General features: G+C 40.9%; 1 protein-coding gene and 1 pseudogene across 1 annotated transcript in view; one reads left to right on the top strand and one right to left on the bottom strand.

Moving 5' to 3' along the window:
* Positions 1-7324, bottom strand: part of RIN2 (Ras and Rab interactor 2) — a 185427-nt gene that overhangs the window by 121423 nt on the left and 56680 nt on the right. The window lies entirely within an intron of this gene.
* LOC103591999 lies at positions 6820-7232 on the top strand (annotated as a pseudogene).

Raw genomic sequence — 7324 nt, 5'->3', positions numbered from 1 at the left:
AAAAAAAAAAAAAAAAGACGAAGAAAGACTGAGGATTTGTTTCAGGTTGAAGGAGTCTCTAAAGAGAAATGCAACTAAATTCAACGAATGATTCTGGATTTGATCCTGAACCCCTCCCCAAACAAAAAATCTGCAAAGGACATTATTGGGATAATTGGGGCCTTAGGTTAAAATATTGCACCAATGTTAAATTTCCTTAATTTGATAAATATATTGTGATGTAAGAATATGCCCTTGTTCTTAAGTTGTAAACACTGCAGTATTACGTAAAACTTACTGGTTTAGAAAAAGTTGTGGGGTGTGTATGTGTGGACAGAGAAAGAGAAATGAAACAAATGTGGTAAAATGTTAAAAATGAGTTAATCTAGATAAATGGCACATTAGGATTCTTTATACTGTACTTGCAATCTTTGTGTAAATTTAAATTATCTTAAAATTTTAAAATGCATTCCACTGCCTCATTAGACAAAATAAAACGAAACAAGATTCTTAGTGATGGTTTAATGTTTTGCATAGCTCACCATGCAACATTGGAAAATGCTTAAGGAAACAGGGCAGGAAAGAGCTTTGTTCCAACATGTTTAAAAATAAGTTAATCTGGCTGCACAATTTGACATGTGAGTGTTTTTTAAAGGTTTGAAATTTGATATAAAGTGCATTTGTGAATGTGTGTTTTGTTAATTTAGCATGCAATACTTAAGATGTACAAAAAGGTTTAGAGATATATCACATACATCTGTACTCACCACCCGTCCATTCCTCCCCATTATATACCCTTTTTCCTCTCAGAGGTTACAAGAATTCTAAACTTGATGCCCTATATATTTCTTTATAAATTTGCTACATATGTATGTATGTGTATTTTTTTGTACTCTTTGAAGCACAACTTTTAAAAAAATTTGAATTAAAGTTTGTCAAGGAATATCAGTTCCAAGGGAATATAGTTTTAGAACCACTGGCTGAGTTGATCTTTCAGGTTTTTCAGAGCCGTTTACCTAGTGGCCAAGCATGATTCTATATCCTCAGAAAGTGACTTGAATACTGTGACTATAATGCATAGAATACATATCATAGCATACAACCAATGACATGCTGGAACCAAAAAATGCCATCTCACAATAGTGACTATGAGCATCTCTTCTCAACTCTGCCTTCAATGACGTCACATTGATAGTTTGAAATTGGCCATGGCTGGAGTATTTATACCATGGGAAGTGGCAAATGCTACAGATAATGGCGTTGTAAACATTCACAGCAAACCATTAAATGCACTTGGCTCCCAGGTATCTTTGATGTAAGAGGGGCAAGTTAATTCAAGCTTTTTAGGTAGTCTTTTACAAAGCTTGTTAGATTTCATAGCCCAGCTAGACCACTATAAAAAGTGTTAAGGTGAATCAAAATGGTCTTAAGAAAAATTGTCGGGTCGGCCCCATGGTGCGCTCGGGAGAGTGCGGCGCTGGGAGCACAGTGATGCTCCCACTGCGGGTTCAGATCCTATATAGGAATGGCCAGTGCGCTCACTGGCTGAGCGCAGTGCGGGTGACACCACACCAAGGGTTGCGATTCCCTTACCAGTCACGAAAAAGACAAAAAAAAAAAAAGAAAAAGAAAAAGAAAAAGAAAAATTGTCCAAAATATCCAGATTTAATCATCTGAATATAATTTACAAATAACATTTGTCAGGCAGAGAACAACTGCAGAGATTATGGTTTGATAGCCCTGTAAGGACAGTCACCAGTGTTGTGCCTCAGTCAGTGATCACACAGGGCACATTTCCACAGCCCTTCTCTGAACTGATTCTATACACATCAGTCTCGTGTGTCCGTCCTACTTTGAAGCAGCTTTGCCACCCTGCTGATTCCCTCCTAATGAGTGAAATAAATCTTTAACCCTGTACTCATTATCTGTCTACAGGAAAGCTATATTTTTTAACTCTCTAATGATCATATTTTGACAAAGGAAATGTGGGTTGGAACTAAAGAATTTTGGCCTTTTTTTTTTCTTGTCAAATAGAGAAGCTTTAGAGAAGTCAGAAAGAAAAGATTCAAAGGACGCCGTGCTTGATGACCTGGTAGTTTTGTCCACAGAGCCAAGCCTCATGATTCTCAAAACACAACCAAGCCTGGCTGTAATAAGAACTAGGAAAATCTTAACCACAAACAGACGGATGTTTTACCAAAAAGCTTGGTGTCTTGCTGGGCAAACTCAACCAAACAACTTTATGAAAGTTCAACTGTTAACTTCTCACTCCAAAAAAGAGGACATGAACCCTACAAACTAAACAGTGCCACCCAGGATGGTCAAAAGCCAGGGTGACGTCATCAGTAACTTCTGCCTCTTGTAAACCAGTGTTTCCTAGCCTTTTCAGATTTTTTTTTCTAATTGACCCTCCTACCCATTAAATCTTAACACCACAGATATATACTGTATATATTTTTATGTACCGTATGTATGTCTGTGCTTTATACATTAAAAGAGTAAGTTTTTGGGGGGCAATGTAGCCCCTGATGAGAATGCCTGCCATCAGCTGACCATTACTGCCTGCAGTCTGCCAGTCCCACGCCGGTTTCTCACTGCACACAAGGTGGAGAAGACTCTTCCCATCTATGGGCGTCTTTGCTTTCTACTAACAAACAACAGCTTAATAAAGGCAGGAACAGCAACAGTTCTGAGACTTGCTAGATGCTAGGCACTGAGCCACGCACGTTACACACTGTCACAGCTTGGTCCTCCCAGAAGCAAACCTTGAGACAAGGATCACAGGGCAGGTGACTTCTTAGGGAGACCATCCCAGGACTTACTGCTCAATGAGTGGGAAAGTGAGGCAGGGAAGAGGAGGATGGTTCAAGCCAATTGCCATGTGGACAACTGCAGTCTAATCTTAAGGGTAACTCTGGCAAACGGTGTCAAACAGAAGCCTCTGAGTGAGCCCGTCTGAAAGGGTGAAGGAGTTGGAGGATTTATATGGTCGTGGGTCGAGGATTGCTCTGTGCACACCGCTTCCCCAGTACTCCTCAGGCAGAGAGACGCAGGCACCAGCAGCCAGAATCAAGCTGGCGTGGACCACAGTGACAAGGCCCCGGTGTGAGGCCGGGACACACACCTGGTCTCGTAATCCTCGCATCCATGAGAGGTTGGCCCCTGATCAGCTCAACGTTAGAAATTTGTAGAAATGAGACAAAAGTTGTTAAATAATGTTCTCAAGGGCAACAGGGAGAAAGTGCCAGAGGTCAGTGATGACCCGAAGGCCACGTGCTTACGCGCCACATGTTATATTCACACTTTCTTTCTCCTGGTGCATGTGTTCTGCTTTTCCTCTTTTTTTCTTATTTAAGCATTTACTTGTACATATTTGTGGGGTACAGGGTGTTGTTTCAATATGTGCATATACTGCACAATGATTCACTTAGTGTAGACAGCACAGTTTTGTCACTTTAGTCCACCCTTTCTCCTCTCCCCACGCCCCTTCCCTTCCAGCCTCTGCTTACCATTATTCTACTCTCTACTTCTATGAGAACCATTTTTTTTTTTTATTCCTCATACGAGTGAGATCATGAAATATTCCCCTTTCTGTGCCTGACTTACTTCACTTACCATGATGGTTTCCAGTTCCATCCATGCTGTTGCAAATGATAGGATTTCATTCTTTTTTTAATAGCTGAATAGTATTTTATTGTGTTATGTATACAACAGGTTTTTTTAGTCCATTCATCTCTTGATGGGCATTTAGGTTGATTCCATCTCTTGGCTATTGTGAATAGTGTTGCAATAAATATAGGAGTGCAGGTGTCATTTCAATATATTGATTTTATTTCCTTTGGGTATATGCCCAGTAGAGGGATAGCTGGGTCATGGGGTAGATCTAGTTTTAGTTCTCTAAGGAACCTCCATTCTATTTTCCACAGTGGCTGTACCAATTTACACTCCCACCAGCAATGTAGGAGGGTTCCCTTTCCTCTGAATCCTTGCCAGCATTTGTTATTTTCGGTCTTGTTGCTAACAGCCATTCTAACAGGGGTGAAATGATATCTCATTGTGTTTTTAATCTGCATTTCCCTGATAATTAGTGATGGTGAGCATTTTTTCTTGTGCATGTTGGCCATTTGCATGACTTCTTTTGAGAAATGTCTGTTCAGGTCTTTTGCCCATTTGTTAATTGGGTTATTTGTTTTTTGCTGTTGAGTTGTGTGAGTTTCTTATATATTCTGGATATTAGACCCTTGTCTGATGCAAACACTTCCTCCCACTCTGTAGGTTGTCTCTCCACTTTATTGACAGTGTCCTTTTTTTGTGTGCAGAAGCTTTTTAGTTTTCTGGATATTAGACCCTTGTCTGATGCAAACACTTCCTCCCACTCTGTAGGTTGTCTCTCCGCTTTATTGACAGTGTCCTTTTTTTGTGTGCAGAAGCTTTTTAGTGTGATGTAGTCCTGTTTGTGTATTTTTGCTTTAGTTGCCTGTGCTTTTGAACTTGTGTCCAAAAAAGTGCCATCTACTCTCATTTCGAGTAGCATTTCCCCTGTGTTTTCTTCTAGTAGTTTCATAGTTTCGGGTCTTAAATTTACATCTTTGATCAACTTTGAGTTGATTTTTGTGCATGCTGAAATATAGGGGTCTAGTTTCAATCTTCTGCATGTGGGTATCCCGTTTTCCCAACATCATTTGTTGAAAAGGCTGTCCTTTCCTCATTGCATATTTTTTGACATCTTTGTCAAAAATCATTGGCGGTAAGTGTGTGGACTTATTTCTGAGCTCTCTATTCTGTTCCATTAGTCTATTTGTCTGTTTCTATGCTAGTACCATGCTGTTTGTGTTACTATAGCTTTAATGGTATATTTTGAAGTCAGGCAGTATGATGCCTCCAATTTTCTTCTTTTTGTTCAAGATTGCTTTATCTGTACGGGGTCTTTTGTGGTTCCAAACAAATTTTAAGATCATTTTTTCTATCTGTGAAGAATGTCATTGGAATTTTGATAGGGATCGCATTGAGGAATATGGACATTTTGATGATGTTAATTCTTCCAGCCTGTGAACATAGGGTATCTTTCTATTTATCTGTGTCCTCTTTAACTTCTTTCACCAATGGTTATAGTTTACATTGTAGAGGTCTTTCACCTCTTTGGTTAAATTTACTTCTAGGTATTTCACTTTTTTGGTAGCTATTGTGAATTTCTTACTTCTTCTTCAGCTATTTCATTATTGGCATATAGGAACACTATTTATTTCTGTGTGTTCATTTTGTATCCTGCCATTATACTGAATTCATTTATTCGTTCTAGTAATTTTTTGGTGGAGTCTTTAGGGTTTTCTATGCATATAATCATGTCATCTGCAAACAGGGATAGTTTGACTTCTTCCTTTCTAATTTGGATGCACTTTATGGCTTTTTCTTGCCTTATTGCACCAGCTAGAACTTCCAGTACTATGTTGAATAAGAGTGGGGAAAGTGGGCATCTTTGTCTTCTTCTAGATCTTAGAGGAAAAGCCCCCAATCTTTGTCCATTTAGTATGACATTAGCTGTGGGTTTGTCATATATGGCCTTTATCATGTTGAGGCACATTCTTTCTACACCTAATTTGTTGAGTGTTCCCGCTGCTTTTCTTGATGTTTCCTATTCAAATTGATTTAGCAAATCACTGAGACTCATATGAGTTAGTGCTCACCTTGTACACATGCACAGGCTGGGAGGGAAAGGGGAGGCATCATGAAGAGGATGGAGGAAGAGAGGAAAGTGAAGTAGGAGACACCATGTGAGAACATACCTCATCTGCTGACTCCCTCTTGGCTGGGAGGCACGAGTATTGCTTTTGTAAGTTGTACTACAAAAGTAGCCCGGAAACAAGACCCAGCAGTGAAAGGAGATTCAAGTCAGTAAACATGCATTTGGCAAGGATTCAATGCTGGGGACTATGCTCCCAAGCACCGGGAACACAAAGGTAAATAAGAGCCCCTGCCCTGGCCCTAGTCTTGAAGAACTAGTAGTCTACATTGGGTATTAAAGAAAAAGTTTTTCAATGATACTTGTTTTAGCATGGTAAGGCAGACTTTACTTAGGACCATCGCAATAGGGACCATGGCAATGAGATTTTGCAGTTGGGGAGAGAGATTGGGCTCAGCTCTGAGTACAGCATGGGCAAGTGCTCTTCATATCATTAGAAGTTGAGCTGTTAGCATTTTTAGGCCTAGAGCCCTGAAGCCAATTGAAGAAATTCATCTTTTTCTGTTTCTCTAGAACCACTCCTGGTACCAAAGTCTGTATTAGTCAGGGTTCTCCAGAGAGACAGAATCAATAGGAAATGTTATAATTATATGAGAGGGATTTATTAGGGGAATTAGTTCACATGGCTATGAAGAAAAGTCTCACGATCGGCCGTCTATAAACTGGATGCTGGTAGCGTAGCTCAGTCCGAGTCCAAAGGCCTCAGAACCAGGGAAGCTGATGGTGTCCTTGGTGTAAGTCCTGGAACCCAAAAGCTGAAGAGTCTTGAGCTCTGATGTCCATGGACAGGGGAGAAGAGTGTGTCCCAGCTCAGTGAAGAGAGAGCTTCTCCTCTTTCCTCTGTCTTCTGTTCTCTCCAGACCCCCAGTGGATTGGATGGTTCCCACTCACATGGAGGATGGGTGGGTTTTTCCCACCCAATCCACTCAGACTCTCATACTAATCCCTGCTGGAAACACCCTCATGGACACACCTGAAAAGATTGCTTTACCAGGTTTCTCAGCATTCTTTCATCTAACCAAGTCGACACATAGAATTAACCTTCACAAGTTTGGTCAAGTCAAGAATCTTCTTCAAGCTCTTTTGTCTTGGCTGCTGCCATGCCGTCCAGACTGAGGAAGACCCGGAACCTAAAGGGCCACGTGAGCCACGGCCACGGCTGTATCAGCAAGCACTGGAAGCATCTGGAAGGCCAGGGTAATGCTGTTGGCATGCATCATCATGGGATCAACTTCGACAAATATCATCCAGGTTACTTTGGGGAAGTTGGTATGAGGCATTACCAACAGAGGAACCAGAGTTTCTGCCCAGCTGTCAACCTTGATAAATTGTGGACCTTGGTCAGTGAACAGACATGGGTAAATGCTGCTAAAAGTAAGACTGGAGTAGCTCCTATCATTGATGTGGTGCAATTGGGCTACTGCAAAGTTCCAGGGAAGGGAAAGCTCCCAAAGCAGCCTGTCATTGTGAAGGCCAAATTCTTCAGCAGAAGAGCTGAGGAGAAGATTAAGCGGTGGGGTGGGGGGTGGGGGGGCTGTGTCCTAGTTGCTTGAAGCTACATGGAGGGAGGTTCATTAAATGCTAACAAATGACAAAAAAAAAAAA

Source organism: Galeopterus variegatus, unplaced genomic scaffold (assembly GCF_000696425.1).
Source record: "Galeopterus variegatus unplaced genomic scaffold, G_variegatus-3.0.2 Scaffold1066, whole genome shotgun sequence".
NCBI lineage: Eukaryota > Metazoa > Chordata > Mammalia > Dermoptera > Cynocephalidae > Galeopterus > Galeopterus variegatus.
This window is presented reverse-complemented; position numbering and strand designations above follow the sequence as displayed.